General features: G+C 39.2%; 1 long non-coding RNA gene across 3 annotated transcripts; it reads left to right on the plus strand.

Moving 5' to 3' along the window:
• Positions 1 to 1,561: 1,561 nt before the first annotated feature.
• On the plus strand, positions 1,562 to 10,641 carry LOC114059357. 3 transcript variants are annotated; one of them, XR_003571647.1, is made up of 5 exons: positions 1,562 to 1,649; positions 4,426 to 4,514; positions 6,515 to 6,550; positions 7,108 to 7,336; positions 8,143 to 10,641. It is a non-coding gene; the product is annotated as an uncharacterized LOC114059357 (long non-coding RNA). The 3 variants fall into 3 exon arrangements; XR_003571646.1 differs by lacking the exon at positions 4,426 to 4,514; XR_003571648.1 differs by lacking the exons at positions 4,426 to 4,514; positions 6,515 to 6,550.
• The last annotated feature ends 6,233 nt before the right edge of the window (positions 10,642 to 16,874 follow it).

A 16,874-nucleotide genomic window follows, 5' to 3' on the forward strand; every position in this document is an offset into this window, starting at 1 on the left:
TTGCTAATGTGCTTGAGGTGAACACAAATGCTCTAACAGATTCACTGAAAAAAAAAAAAAACACAATCAAAGCAAAGACCAGCTAACCTTCCTGCAATAAACAAAAAGACACCCAACTATCAGAATCTAACTTTGCCATTAGCAGAATAAATCACATGTAAGCCACTATCTTACTTAACGTTCTGAAATCTGTATATTGAACGTGTAAGTTAAAAGGTTGTTGACAGTAAGAGGAGTTTTCCAGAGCTGAGTTCTTAAATTTGTTCACAACTAAGCTGTACAGATACAAGCAGATTTCCATGAAAGTAGTATTTTCAGCATAGTTGGTTGCTTGTAGAAATATATTCAGTCATCTTGAGAACAAAGGTCGTTTGTGAAGGTGAAAGTCTGGAAGAGGGATAAGATTAGCAGCTCAGAGGCAGAGTACTTAGTATTCCATCTTTGTCCTTTGGAAAAGCAGTATAAGGGATAGGAGTTTAAGTACAGATGAACGATTCTCCAGTCTGCTGGCAGATAGAAAGTCTATTTTCAATTCTGCAGACACGAGTTTGCCATGTTGAGAATCTCCGGACGGTTGATGCAGAAATCTATGGCTGAGAACAGTTACCAGGGTATTACGGAGACTGTGGAAAGCCAAAATAGGTTCAATGTCTCATCAATACTGAAAGGTGGCAAATGAGTTTGCTTAAATAGCTGTAGGCCCCTTTAGCTTGGCATCAAGTCTAGGCAAAGCAAAAGAATCCAAAATCAGGATTTGACTCATGAAGAACAGGACTGAAAATTATGTTAGTTTCCGTAACTTTACAATAGAAAATAAAAGCCTGCTTTTGATTCTTTGAAACTACAGCTTTGGTTGTAAGTAGCATGTGGGTATAACACTTAAGGTGGCAGAAGCATTTCATTTAGGCTGATGGTCTGCACTAAAATGTGACACGGGAGAACGGTGTGTGTTAAATGTTTAACGCACGTGTTAAGATTTCAAGCAAAATGGCTTGTAGTAATCTGTGATGAATCACGGTGAGACGGGGGTGTTTCTCGAGGGTTTTCTGAATGGGTACGTACTCCACTCTCTTCATTCACCCGTCAGCTTGAAGTGCAAAGCTACCGCTGCTAAAAAAAAAAAAAAAAAAAAAAAAACAAACACGGTTTTCGCAGGTGACGCAAACCCGGCAGAAAGATCAGAGGCCGCCCTTCGGGGCAGCCGCGATAGCTCTGTGAGCGCGGCGGGTACCGCAGGGTCACCCTGGGGGGTGACACGGAGCCACCGTACCCACCGCCCCCGCCCCCGCCCCCTGGCGGCCGCTTCGAGTGCCCGTCGAGGTCACCGCGGGACTCGCCCCGGGCCAGCCCCGCTCGCGCCGCTTCAGCCAATCCTAGGCCCTTGCCCTTCCCGGGGCCAATCAGAGAGGGAAGCTTTGGAGGCGGGAGGCCGGCCTCCATGATGGACGGCGCCGCTGGCCAATCGCCGCCAAAGCCGGACGGCTGATGCATGGGCGCGGCACCCAATAGGCTCGCGGCCGAGGGGGCGGGCCCCGGCGGCGCGAGCCCCCGCCGGGCGGCCGGGGAAGGAGGGGAAGATGGCGGAGTGAGGGGCGGAGGAGGCGGAGGGGCTGGGCCGCCCGCGGCCCCGCGGCCTCGGCCGCGCTCAGGTGAGTGCGGCGGGAGCAGCGGCCTGCCCGGCCCGGACCCTGGCGCCGGCTCCCTGATTGGGCTGGGGCCGGGCGCCCGCGCACCCGCCTCCCCGTCCCGCCCCGTGATGGGGCTGGGCCCGTGCTTGTTCAGCGGGCCGGGCCGAGCGGTGGGAGCGGCTGCCCGCCCTCGCCGCGCCGGCCCCGGGCGAGGAGCGGGACGGTATCTGGGTGGGCACCGACGTGGAACCGGGCCGGTCCGACCCGCCCGCCGGCTGAAAAGTCCGGGCAACTTCGGAGCCGGGGGCGAGGGTGTCCTGCAGGTCTGGCAGCAGATGGCCGGGCGGCAGAGCCTGTGCCCTGCACAGCCGTGCCCCGCAGCCCGGCTGGGAACAGCTGGCAGCAGTGTGGGGAAGGGAAAACGAAATGTATCATCCCAAATGAGCCTTTGCATCTGCGGCTGCAAACGTAGCGCTGCTTAGAGCTACTCCGCTGTTAGTCGTGCGGTCTGTGTGCTGGGTGGATTCCGCTGATCTGAACGGTCATATCCTTTTCTGATGTCTCTTGTGCTGACAGAGGAGCGCACAAAGGGGATGGTGTCCGAGTCGTTTGACAAAACCAGAACGTGCAAATAATCCACAGTGCAAAACAAGTTTTGTGGAAAGTGGAGAGATTACAATGGAATTTGTTTAGCCATATGAATTCATGTGATAATAAGGTGAAAAAGACTTAAGACGCGATGAAACCTGTGAAACTATTACTAAAACCACTATCTCTTCAGGTTAGTGCCATGCAGGTCAACGGTGCCCTGAATTGTTCAAAATTGTCCGTGGCATTTTGTGCTATAGGATGTACTTTGTTTAAATTAAAAAAAAAGAAAAAAAGAAAAAAAAAGAAAGGAAAAAGGAGGGGTAAGGACAAAACTTCTTACTGAAAGCAAAAGAATTAGCTCACTAGCGTGAGATTCCCCATGTTCCTTAGTTAAAGCAGTTCTTTAAATCTCTAGTTTGTCGTAGAATTGTGACTGCATTTTCAGTGTGCATGGGAGGTAAAGTAAAGAATTGGAGTGGTTACATGAGAACAACTGCTTTAGGTCTTGTGGAGACATGGTGTGTTAGCTTGTATGACCTAATAATGAAGTAGTTCTTTGTAAGTGGCGAAATAACAAAAGAAATACAAGCATGTTTGTTACAATTAGTTCTGAAAGCAGTAGCTACTTATGAGAAAAGTTTCCAAAGGAACATTTTACCAGTTTTCATGTACTGCATTACTCATGTAGTAACAGTAATAGCAGCTTAGGAGCAACATAACAGTAAGGCACAGTATGCTGTTACTGATGAATATTCCTACTTATACATGTCTGTGTATGAATTATTAAAGTATGTCAGGGGATTTGCCTTTGGCGTACTATATATAAAGATATGTATGGCTTTATATTACCATTAAAAGAATAATAACCAATCAGCTTGCTTTTGTGTGAAGTTGTATGCTATTTTAGCAGTGAGAAATAGATTTGGATTAATATTTATTTTAATTACTTTCAATGCACAAGAGCTCTGAGTAGTAGTATCTTAAAAAGAATAAAATTAGGGTTTTCTGTTACCCTGTTATATGTCAAATCAGCAATATGCACTGCTTTACAATCTTGCCCACAGTGCTGAGAGTCTGCAATGTGAAAATCTGCATGAACAGGCTCTGCACCTCACGGTCACCTGTCATTCAGGGGTGTCAAAAATTGTGGGCCAGTTAAGGCTAAAAAAACCTGACCCGAGTCTGTGAAGAGTGTGGAGTATCTTTTGCACGCCTCCCACGTTCTTTCTTAAAAACTAGAAAAGGAACGGTGTTTGAAACCAGACCTGATGTGCTGGAGGTTATGTGAGTGCAAGGTGCAAAGGCCTGTGCAGTCTTTGGAGTATTAAAAAAAGAAGATGATTTCTCTAAAATAGAATGTGAAGGAAGAGTTGTTTCTTTGCCTGAGCAGTATTCCAGGAGCACATTCCTATAATGTGTCATGGAATTGAAAGGAAATGCTGTTACAATGCTGTACCAACAATGTGGCAGATATCCATTGGAAACCTTGTGGAAGGTGGTTTCATTTAAAAGTACAGAGTGAAACAAATCTCAGGCAGAATGTTTTCAGTGCCTGAGACATCTCTACAGCTGCCAAGCGCCATAGCAGGGGTGTGTAAGCTGTGCATTCAACAGTCCGACAGTCCGTGTTGACAAGGGGCAGCAGCTGGCAGCTCCTTACTGTCTTCTGGCCTCTTCCTAGGCTGGCAGCCTTTCTAGGTTTCAGATATGCCTTTGTTTACCCTTTTGGAGATGATTTTGGTCTCTGACTCTGGATTATCAGTTTCTTTGTCTCCAAATCTGTGTGTCTTCTGAAATTGCTGGGGGATGTTCTGGGGTCTTGATGTCCTGCTAACTTTTGAGAGCCCAGTTCCTTTTGGTGCCTCCACACTCAGGCACTCTCTTTCTTTCTCCAGTCACATCAGCCTTAAGCTTTCTATCACAGTTGTTGCCCTTACCTCATAGACTGGATTTAGAAGCCATTTCAAAGTTATCCAGAAAGTAGAAAGAGCATGAAGGCATTTTTTTTTTTTTGCAGGACTGTGAGATACTTCTGTTGTATTTGTGTTTATGATTTAAACTTTTGTCATTGTCAAATTTCCAGGTAGTGCTAATTATTCTTTCTGTATCTCTATAGGTCTCCATCATACTTAATTTTCAAGTTTTTGTGTTTTGGTCTTTATATAAACCAATTTCTAGATTTTTTTCTTCCTTACACACTTCTCAGGCTGTAAAGAAGAGAAGAGAAATCGTCTTCTGTGTCCCTGTTAATTCTACTTATCTCCTGGAACATTTGTGTATGTGTAAGAGACAAAGGTAGTATTTTGGAAAGCCAGGTCTGATGGATCTGAGTTTTTGCTGAATAATGTAATTAAACCTAAGAGTACCTTAAAACAGAGTGTGAGGGATGGAGTGAAAGTTGGTTGTATAGATGCACACTATTATTTTAGTATAGTTTCCAATTCCAAAGCGCTGATTATGTCAGAACACTCACTTTTTTTTTTCCCCACACTTTTGCATTGGTAATAGAGTATTTTGATATATATTAAAAGACAAGTATTACAATTTTGCTGGTAAATTTATATTGAGATATTTCTTCATCTCTTTTTGGCTTTGAAATTCCTGAAGTTAGTCGCCGACATCCAAGAAGTTCTCTATCTGAATGTGAGATATAAAATTCATGGAGACTAACCTTTAGTTATGGTAGAGCAAAAAAATATGAATGGGCAGTAGGTGAAAACTTAATAAAAATAATATTTTCTAAAAATTTTAACAGAAAAGGATTAATGTAGGTAATGTTAAGTTTTTACATTTATTTCTTGTTCCATATAGATTGATTGTGCATTCAGTAAGATTTTTCAACAAGAAAAATAGTATTTTTTTAATTTGTGATGTCCAGTAGCTTTTATTTGAAGATTTGATATTGTCGCCATCAGTTTCAGTGCCTGCTAATGGTCAATAACCTTGCTTTATATCCAGTTGCATCTGCACGTTCTCTTGGTACTACTGTGAAATCAGCTCTCATGTGGTAATCTATGAAAGTCAGCTAGAAAGTACAGCGAGAAGGGTAGGTAAAAACTGGGGCATTCAAAGTTCATGAAGTTGTAAAAATAAAATTTAAAAAAATAGGTTAAAGCCAATGAATTTCAGTGTTGGATGTACCATTCCTTTGCATGAGAAGTGTCACCTGCTGCTTTTTTTTAAATAAGATTTACTTTAATTTAGTTGATTTATAGTTTTAGAATAAGTGGAAGAAAATCCAACTTTTCAAAGATTGCATTGGTTTCTATTATGACAAGGAAATTTGGGAGAGCTCTTGAGCTTCTTCTCAAATTAATTCTTTTGTGAATCATTTGCTGTTGGTTCCTCAATCTCTCAAACTCACATAGTGCTTGAGGGAGGATTTGAGTAGGAAGAGTCAGCATTGACAACATGAGAATAACTACGCTAAAATGGGGATTTTCTGATGAGTGTGGTTTTTTTGAAGGTGCAGGTGTCTGGTGCTTGCAGAAATGCTGTGTTACGCAGGAGTGTGAAAGCTAGTAATACTTAACTGAGGATACAGGGAATTTTTAATAATGTATGTCTGTGTGATGAGATAGTTCTGCTTGTGGCAATCCATTGTTCCTTCAGTTAGGTTGTCATCTGTGTCCTTGAGAGCAGTCATTACGCTTCCTTGCTACAGTGATTTGTTATTAACATGAAAAAGCTTCTTGCTTTACTGGAGACTAAATTGCGTCCATCTCAATTCCTTTGAAACTGAAATGTGTGTCTGTTGATGATACCTTACCATAACAAGATTTATCTTCAAAATATGCACAATTAAAAAGTTGTTCTGGTCATGGTGTGTACTTAATGCTCCAGGTATACTTGGTTAAGCATGGGCTGTAGGCTATTCTCAGTAAAGTAGGAATCAACAAATTCCAGGGAAAAAGGGAATTCTGTGGCGAGAAAACTACAAGAAATGAACGGCACACATGATTTTACTCCAGAAAGCAGAATGGTCTCTGAACAAAACCCTTTCAGGCATGTTTTGGATATATGCTTCTCCTCCCCAGTCTATTCTTAGTTAAAGTTTGCCTGTCCTTGGTCTTCCGTACTTGGGCCCAGTTCTCTTGACTTAAACTAAAGGAGGGGGGTGGATATGGTAATTTGAAAATTAACATCAGCATATTTTATGTAGAAAGTCTAAAATTGTTAACTCGTTTGTGGAAGATACAGGTAATCTTTTGTGTCTTGTGCAGATAATCATCTATGATCTCAATAGCTTCCTAAATGCAAATTTAATTTCATTTATTCATCTCTTTCTCTCTAAGCTCCCAGAAGAGATTGTGGATTGATTAAAAATAATGGTGAGTACAATTGTAAGGTCGTTTAGGTAGAAAATATAATGCACTAAACTTGTCAAGTTTGTTGGTTGATTCAGTTTCCTTTTCCCTGTGCAAAGAAATACGTCACTGAGATTTTAGTATTTTGTAGTATACTTTCTGAGAACTGGAATGTTTCCACAGTGTCAGCTTTCAGCTTGGCCTTTGTGTGCAAGAAGCATTGATTTAACTATTATATATTCTAATAAGAATAAATACTTTTAAAATTATAAAATTCCTGTCCTGTGATGTCATTTGCTAAGAAACACTAATTGTGTCATGGTATTAACTTGGAGTAGTTATCTTAAAAGTTTTATTTGTTAAACAGTAAGATTGGAAGAATGATAACATAATCAGATGTAAATTATCAAATAGAAAAAAGTACATGCAAAATGTCTAAGCATGACAGTAAACTTCTGGAGCTTCGACTTATTTTTTTTCCCAGTGAATCAAATTAAGATATTTTGGTATTTAAGGTGTATAAGAGAGTTCTATATTCTATTCTCAGCTCTGCTATGAACCTTTGGCATGTTTTGTTGCAGCTTTCCAGATCTGTTTTTCCACATCTTCATAACAAGAATAAGACTTTCCCAACAGTGTGAGCATGGATGGTCAACAAAATGATCAACAGAAGTATTTGAGTGCCTCAGAGAGAAAGAGATGGTGACATGTACTGTATTTCCATTTTCATGATCTTCTTGCTGCTTCTAACGTAGGAGCTGAAAATTGTCAGTGGAAGACTTTCTGAACTCGATCAACCACATGGTTAAGGTAATTAGAATAACATAAGTACAGACAAGGAAAGGAGAGGAAAAGGTTAGTTATCCTCATGTTCTTGTATGTGAGAAAAAGAAACCAAAGAAAAATATTCTATTTCACATCTCTCCTTTTAGTACAGGAGAATGATAATAAATGTTTCTGGCACTATCTGTGCAGGAGTGCACCCATGTTACCTTCCAACTTAAAACAAAAAAAATCACGTCTTAAGAGCTGCTGTGACTAGGTGATATCAGGTGAGTGTCACTGATGAAAGGCCAGGACATCAGTGACAAGTTACTGAAGTTTGTGCTGTGGATAAGTGGGGAGAAATGAGTAAAAGTAAGTACTTAATGTGTATGATCTTAAAATTGTCATAAATGCTTTTTTCCTCTACAGCATTGACAGTTTCAGTACTAGTTAGGTGATAGTTCAGGATGTGTCTTTGAACTGTGACTTGCTAGCGCAGAATATGCTATGTCTCTCTCTGCAGTGTGCATTCTGGTGCTTCCTCAACGTAGTCATGCTGTATGTTGGAGACACAGTTAAGAAGCCCCACAGCTAATTAACAGTGGTATATTTTTGGATGCATTGCTTCTCAGTAAGTGTACAGTTCACCACTTCTGAAGTATTTCCTTAGCCAGCTTGTGGACATTTACAGTTAGATATTAAGTCTTAGAGAGCGAGGGATTAATGCAGTTTGTGAAGCCAGCTAATTTTGTCAGGCTTTTCAAGTAATGAACTGATGGGCATTTTAATGTTGAATATATTTTATTCTGATTCCTAAACTACCTTTCCTGGTTTTTTAATTTGTATTCCAGATCCTATCCTGACATTCAAGAAGGTGGTCCTGTTACCTGCTCATAGACTGCGAGATGTGGATGTTTCTCTTCTAGCAAGCAAAAACCTGTCCTTCACTTCCATGGAGCTGAATGAACAAAGATCTGTCCAGTTTCAGTCATGTCACCAAACATTTGGTTCACCAGATGGCTTCTCCTACAGAAGTACCCCCACTGTTTTATCAAAATTCAAAAGCAGAGTAACAGAAATCAGCATTTGGTTTCCTGAAGAAGTGTCTTCTGTGCCAGCACTTCAAACAGCTTTCTCCATTCTGTTTTAAAATGAGAAATGCTTTGTAATCAGATGCAAGTGGAAGCTGGTGTTCTTCACTGATATTTCCTTCTTCATTTTAGGAAGGTTAGGTACTTTGCTGTGTCATACTGGATTTCCTAGCAGATAAAGTGTCTGCATGCATTACTGTGTCAGACTGACTTGACATATATGAAAAGTTGCAGCAGGAAAAATTGCTCTGGCGTGAGGAGGAAACTTACCAAACAACCGGGGACATCCCATACAGGTATTTTCTAGTCCAGGACCCAGGCTTGACTTTGTAGATAGATGTCAAATCACATAAAGCAGCTAATGCAAGAACAAGAACAAATGCAGAATCACCTTGTCTGTAGTGTGTAAATGCATTATCCCAGTCTGTGATCAAAATGTATATTTGCATGTGTAAACCTATATAAGTGCTGGATATGAAGAGGTTTCAACAGAAGGAGAAATCACCCTGCACCATTTAACTTTTAGCAAAGAAAAATGAAGCTTTAAAGCCTTGAGGGTAACAGGATAATGATTAGCTTTACGTTAAATCATTCCCTCCCTCTGGCTTTTTATGAATTCTTAGCAGCAAAAGGAACAAAACCATTCTACTGTAGAAAAAATAGGGCAGAACATGTTTCTTTATTATAGAAATTAACTTCAGGTGAGATGAAGGAGACCACAAGTGTAAAGTTGCGATTTATCCACCTGGCTTCCTTGACACAGTTTCAGCTTTTCATACTGCTGATGGAATCAGCTTTCTTATTCTTTCATGACTGAAAACTGAGAGGACCTGTAGATTTTCATTATCTAGGCAGAAATAGGCTGAAGAGAATGGAATGTTAGCCATGTAAGGGGGTAAGTTGAGGTACAGCAAAAATACTTAGGATGGGCCTTTTTCTGTCTCTTCTACTTCCTTCCCAAACTAAGGCACAATCTGTTGTTCTTATGTTTACACGAGATTCTTTGTCTACATCATTTGTGCTTATATAGGATGTTTTCTGTCATTTTGAGATGGGAGCATATATTGTTTACATGCTCCCTGCTATGGTATTGTTTATGGCAAGTAAGATTTCTTGGCAAAAAAACACCAGACCTGGGATGTGTATTGTATTCGACTTCAAATCTGAAGCTGTTCTTAGTGCACCTTATTCCAAGCTTGTGATTTAGAAAATGTGACTTCCTAGCTTAAAATAATGTTCTCAAATCTGGATAATATAAGGGTATATAGCTTCTATTAATATGTTTTGGAGATACTACAATGGTTGAGGAGATGTTCCAGATTTCTTGTTTTGTTCTGTTTTGCCTTTTAGAAAACTGCTGGAGAGAGCCAAACAGCCTGAAAATGGCTGAAAAAGCAAACAATGGAAATCCTTCTTAAATCTTATTGACAGCTTGCAAGGGCAGCATTCTAATATTTAAAATGTGGTGATATTTTATGGGACCAAGTTCCATAGCAGAGTGAGGACAAGTGTTGATGTTGATCCTGATCTTCAGAGTAATGTCTGTGTTTAGACATGCCTTGTAACAATAAGATTTAGTGACAGCTTTACCCATTTTTTGTTTCCATGAAGAAAAGAGCAGATGTGTTAGCTAAAGGGTGGGGGGGCAAGACACCGTGTCTCAAAATAATGCCAACTACAATGAGCAGACAGGTGCACTGAAATTGTGTCCAACATTGTGGTGAGCTCTGTGATAAGAGTTAACATTGATCTTGAGGCAACCATCAGCTTGATCTGACTTCTTTTAAGAGCATAGGATTTCTTTGCTGAATATGGTCTGAATTTTCTGGCATTGGAGGCAACTAGAAAAGCACACTTCCTTTTAGGGCGTCCTTATGTTGAAGCCAATAAGATTTAATGTAGATGTCTGTAGAAGCAGGATCCATCTCTAAGTGATGGAAAATACTGTCAATATCATAGGATTATAAATGATTGGAAAGTATCTGGTATAAGAAATGTCTCATTTTAGATCTGGGAATTTTCTTTTTTCCTACTGCCCATACTTACCCTTCTGCTATTAGAGCTAGCAGTTGTTTCTTGCATAGCTTGACGACAAAATACTGGGGGAACAGGAAGGTATTTTTGTTTTCTGTGGACATGTACAGAAATTGCAAATTTGTCTGCCTCCAGAGTAGACACTTCAAGCTCTTTAATTTCTTTTTCTTTAGGAATAACCCTCAATATTTTGTAACCCACATTGTAACAAAAAAAAAAAAAAAATTGCTGATTTTTCCAGAATCTTATTGGTGACAATGTATCAGCATTAGTTTTCAAGTTTAATTTTAAAACATCAAGATTTATTAGGCTAATGATCTGTGGCTTTCACAGAAGTAATATTCCAATAGTGCATGTCCAGAAGACCCCAATTGCTGTACCTTCCTGGCCAGCACTTAAAACTGCTGTGTTAGGAAATGCTGCTTCAGCCTACTTACTTTTTCTTGCTCCACTTTTTCTCTGTGTTGGTTGGAAATCTTCCCATGTGAAAGATTACAAAAACAAGGGGCACGTGCAATAGATCATATATATATATATACATATATATATTTTAATACTTGTGGACAAAATGATGTTACAAGTTGTTTGAAAACAACAAAATCACCAATGTCTTCCATTTTGAGATGTGTATAGTTCCATAAGCATTAGTGCTTTGTAGCAAACTGTAGTGCCATGTTAGGATCAATGCATGAGCCTAGTAGTATTTTTACAATTTCAGAGTGACAAATTTATTAGTAAACAGTGATGATAATGTAATTAACACTAGAAAGGATACAATAGAAATGTCACAAACATGGTCTAAACATGCAGTATCCTCCCTTTGACAATGGCAATGCTATCCTTAAAACTGGAATGCGTTAACTTAATGGGCTTCATAGAATCATAGTTGACTTTTTGTTATTTGTCTGTCTGTCCAACTGCAATAGTAAGCTAGAGTATGCAAGCGTCCATCTCTATCGGTGGGATTCTTTTTAGTCTTTGTTGGTGTTTTCTTCCATGTGCAGCATTTTCAATTTTATTATTAGCCATCCCATTATATACTCAGAAAAGTATGAATATGCTAAGGAGTTTGTGTGCATTCTGTACACATCTCTGTTACCTTCGGATCATTGACAAAACATGTGGATTAAGTAATTTTTTTTTCAGACTGACTATATGATTATTATAGCTAGTGAAACATTATCCTCATTATGTGATAAGTTAATAGTTGCAAAATGCAATGTAGAAGACTTTTATCCATTATTGCAGGAATGGGGAACCTTTTTTGGCTGAAGTCCTATTGAATTTTACAATAACTTTGGTGGATCCTGCATTTACATACATCTTAGTGTTAATAATAAGAAGAAAGAATATAGTAAGGTCAAAGGCTGTTGAAAAATGATGTTGCAGACTGTATCTGTGCAGCAGGCTATCTCTAGCCAGTGGATCAGAGATTCCCCACCCCTGTATTGTTGAGAATTCACTATCCTGTATTTTAGGTAACTTCCAGTTTTGCTTTCCAGCTCTTGAGCTCAATTTTAATAATTTCTGTTTCTCCCTCTGCTTTTCTCAGAAGGAAGGTTTAGACCAGGGAAGTCAAAATGACTCAATGTGCAGCTTGGACTGGTCAAATAGAGGACTGGCATTATTCTTGAGATGTGCAATGCTCTGTGAATGGCATCCTGTGATTTCCTAGGAATAAGTCTTTTATTTAGTGCCAGTGTTACTTTTCACCCATTTTCTCTCTTTTACAAGAACAAAATTCTCTTTCAATTTAGAGAGGATACTGCATCTTTTTTTCCTGAGACCTGCCTGTAAATGGCCATTAGGGGGAGGGAGGGAATGGGTACTTGGTTTTGTAATGTTGGTGCAATGTCTCTAAAGTAATTAATCAAGAAGCATATACTTCTGTGCAATGGCAGTAATCCATGCAGAGTTGATGTATGTAACAGGGAAAAAAACCCCCAGCAAAACCAAACTGACAAGCCTCTGCATCTAACATATTTCCAAGAAAATTGGACAGATGGGCCATTTACAGCAGAGCTCTGGGGGACCTGTGCTGAAAGTCAGGTTCAATTCTAAATGGAAGTAGCTGTACCATTGAATAAAGTAGTTAGTTTTAGTGCTTGGGAGAATCAATTGAAAAATACCTCTGAAACTGGAATGCAAAATAGCACAGTATGTAGGGGGAAGAATCCCTGATGCAAACAAAGCCATAAGATGATTTAATAAGAAAATAGAACTTTAGTAGCAATAACTGTTTTGCATGTGATAGTGAATAACTTGCAAATTAGCAAGACTGTACAGTAGAGTAAGTGGGTAATAACCAAATAAGTTTGTGGCGCTCTGTGCTGCAGGGAGTTGTGTGAAGAGTCTTCCTGAGAAGAAGGGTGAATTCTTCTTATGTTCCTCTCATTGGAGGGAATTTGGCACTTGAATACAAAGTTAATGAATTTGATACATATATATAAAAAAGAAAAATTAGCTTTGTCACATCTGAAGCACTGTCAATGAGTGCTAGGGGAAGGGCAGACAGTTCTTTTTGAAAGGATAGCTGAAGTTTCCCTGGAATTTTTTTTTCTTTTTAGTAGTCTAGCACTTGCTCTGTTTCTCTGAGAAGAAACTAAACCTTTCTGCGTGTGTTTTTTTTTTTTTTTTTTTTTTTTTTTTTTTTTTTTTTTTTTTTTTTTTTTTTTTTTTTTTTTTTTTTTTATTTGTTTGTGATTTTTTTTGGTTTGTTTAAAAAGACCAATCTGAGATGGTCTTTAAATAAATAAAAAACAAACTAAAAAAATTAGAGAGCACTTGACACTCAAAATGTTTGTACATGCCAGGCACAACTGTAGAATTCTAAAAATGTTACTTTACAGCAAGAAATAATTTTAACCTTGCTAAACACTGTTTCAGACCATGGTTGATTTCTGTCAATGCCTGAAGTTTTGCAGGGGCAAGTACTGTGAAGCCTCTGGTAACACAAAGGGTTATTGATCTCCAGCTGTAGCCTCTGCACCCAGCTAAGTATTTGCTGTCAAAGGGTTACATAAAAGAGCCCCAGGAATTCTAAAGCGTTCCTAGTTGACGCTGTTTTCGGTCTATAGAGACAATATGGCCCAACAGATAATAATGTATTCTGAACAGAATTATTTCACCAGAGGCTTAGATCTATCTGGCTGGATTTCTTCTGGAAAGCTAAAGTAATTTAGGCTGTGACTTACAGCTGAATGGAAGCTTGTGGTTTTGAAAGCACGGAGGTGAAGTAGTTTGGCTCCTCAGAAATTGATAATGGAACTGTGACAGCTGTGAGCATTTTTAGTGTATAAAGTAACAAGCATGAGAATGTCTAAATTAAGTGTTGGCTAGTATGTAATATGCATATGAAAAGCTAACTGATCTGGAAGGCTGTAATCAGTATAAATTCCAGCTATTGAATTATTGATAAAATTGGAAGCTGGCCAAAGGGGACCTTAATTTGATTGTTATCTGATTACGTTAGAGAAATTATAAATTTATTCTGGTCTGTGGTCAGCAAGTACATTTACATAAAGTGAAATAATGAAAACACAGTCACGTTGATACTTCAGAATTACGAACTTTGTGGTGGAACAGAATTCTTTAAGGCTGTATCCGTTCAGAGAGGGGGAGAGGAAATCAAGACTGATGTAGCTAGGCAAGCTATCTGCATATTCTTCCCAGTTCAGGCTTTTTATAATGATCTGTATTCTATGTGCTACTTGACTAGAAATTACTATTCACAGCAAGAAAAGGAATCCCTTTGCCTTTCAGCTCTTGTACAGTGGCATGACTTTTCCTTCAACCTCCTTGATTTACCTGCTTCCAAACCTGAGTGGAAGTGTTAGATGCTATTACACTTTGGTGTGGGATATCAAAGGTGTAGTGACTGGTATGGACGTGCCTCCTTTAGCAGTACCAAACCCAGATGACACAAGTATATGCTGTTTGCATATCCAGTAGTGCTGCTGCAGAGGGTCCAGCCAGTATGTGTGCAGGGAACTGCACTTTCAAGGATTGCACCTTTTGCAACTGAGGGTAATTGTCAAATTTAGGACAAAAAGAAAGTCTTGCAAAGACTTCTTGATAGTGAGTGAGAAGAAATTGTACTGAGCTTGAGGTCACTGACACTTGGATTACATTTTCAAGAGTTGGCAGCCTGCTTTTTTGGGCAGAAAAGGGAAAAATATTCAAGATAAGAACAGTTCTTGATTGATAACCAATCTTAGAAATTACTGCATAGGAAACTGTCATCCTTAGGAAACTGTCTGGTCTTCCTCCAAAACTAATAATTGTGCTTGTTGTTCAGGTACAAAGCTGCATAATGGCAGTCCGAGTTAGATTCCACTGGATTTCTTTTATGGAACGATCCAGCATTTTGCCCCGTAGCATTTTGACTGGCACACAAAAGCCAGCAGTTGAACCAGGGTGTCTCGTTTAACAGTGCAGAACACTAACCATGGATTCTGATGTCTGTTCCCTTTCAGTCTGCTCTTCACCTTCTCCTGAAATTTAGAGAAGGTGTCAGTGTTCATGATGTCAGCAGAGTGTGTTTCTGTCTCTGAGCCTACGTACCAGGTTATAATATAGACAGATTGCCAAGACTTTACACCACCTAAAGATAAAAGGTAACTTACTGTTCAGTGTGTCCTATGTAAATCCTGTCTGCTTCTCTCCATTTCCCCTCCAAATGAGTGTGTTTGCAGGTCAAATAAAAGGAGGCTAGTTTGCAATGCCTTAGGCATGAAGAACTGCATGGAGAAACTGAAGGAAAGCGGCACAGGCCCACAAACCAAACCTTAGAGCTAGTATTCTAATTATGCATGATTCAAAATGTCTAGTGTAATGTAGTTATTACCAGTAAATTGAGATATGCATTTATACATAACGAAGCAATAGGAATTAATATACCAATAGCTTGAACTTCCTGCTTTGATTCTCAAATTTTGGGTTTTTTTAGAGAATGTGCTGCCTCTGTAGAGAAAGGGGCAGAATGTATAGATAGGGACAGAAGCATGGCACCAAAACTGTAAATCAGGAACTAGGATCAGCAGAACTCGCCTTTATAACCTCTTGTCTGGTTCATATTAGTGTCCTGAGCATGTAAAAAGCAGGGCATGAACTAAGCATGTTTAGGGGCGAGATGAGGTTTCTCACCTGCTGCAGCTGTAGCAAGGAAAAGGGTGCAGAGTTTCTTACAAGGTGCAGGGAGGAGCAACTGGTGGGAAAGAAGAAAAACAAAGCCACAAAACAACACAAAAAACCCCACCAATAAAAGGACAACAAACCTCCAAACCAACAAACAAGTAACAGAAACCACAGACTCAAATTGAGTGTAGTATTTGCCAGACAGTAGGTAATGAGCTTGGATGTGATGACAGAAATTATTTGGAGAAGACTGAAATTAATAAGCACAGTACATATTTTTCAGGTGTTGAATAGCTTTTTAATAGACAGTACTTTCAGGTAACTCTAGCCACATAGGCAGCTGTACTGAAGCATACTGGTACCAGCCAGCAATAATGGCACCTGCAGGAATGAACCTGAAAATACTGGTAATCTTGTATATTTTTTAAGTTCTTTAAAGAGATTTTTAAAAACTGAAAATGAAGTTTGATCACTGAAGGTCTTTATCTTCTGCAACCTAGGTTGCAATTGTCTTTTTTCTTTATTTCACTTATTAAATAAAAGGGAATTTGGGTGCCATCTTTCTGTAAACTTTTAGTGTGTTCTATGTAATATTTTGCAAATCTTAGTGGATAATGCAGTCAATTCTGCTGGCAGTTTGAAATAAGAGAATGTGTGGCATAACCTACATCACTAATATTTTTCCAAGTTTAAACTTGTAATTAAACATGTAGAATACTAGCTTGTTACTGCAGAATTCCATACTTCTAGCTTAGCTTAATTTTGTAAGTGGGCTTAACTTGTGCAGAACACTTCTCCATGTACAGAGGCTCAGTCCTCTTTCTTAAATAGAAAGAAGTGTCTTGGTGAAAGAAATTGTGTGTCAAGTTAACTCCTATTCATACTTCATAGCCAACCCTTCATGAAGCACCGTGATTTGGATTTAAAACAGGGGTTGCGTTTTTCTCATAAATACTCTTTCTAGATAGGTAAGAATTGCCAAACGAAGATAGGACTAATATGAGAGAAGATAACTATTTTTTGGTATTAGAAATTAGACTAAATGAAATCCTTTGAGCCAACTTCTTCAAGCAACAAGTAAATTTGTAAGACAAATTTAGCTCAGTGGTTAACCATGGTCATTCTTGTCTTTAGAACGCTATGCATGGTTTTAAACAGTCTTTTTTTTTTGTTTTGTGATGAGTAAGCCATTGTATCCTTTGTATTTCCCTTCAGTATAACCTGAGGAAAAGGTTACTTTAAGATGTTAGTGAAGTTATCCTCCTTTTGGAAAGCATAACAGCAAAGGAGAAGAATTGAGTATAAATTCTTTAAAATTACCT

Source organism: Empidonax traillii, unplaced genomic scaffold (genome assembly GCF_003031625.1).
Source record: "Empidonax traillii isolate 1590-97213 ecotype Southwest subspecies unplaced genomic scaffold, ASM303162v1 scaffold11:size2795301, whole genome shotgun sequence".
In the NCBI taxonomy this organism is placed as follows: Eukaryota; Metazoa; Chordata; class Aves; order Passeriformes; family Tyrannidae; genus Empidonax; species Empidonax traillii.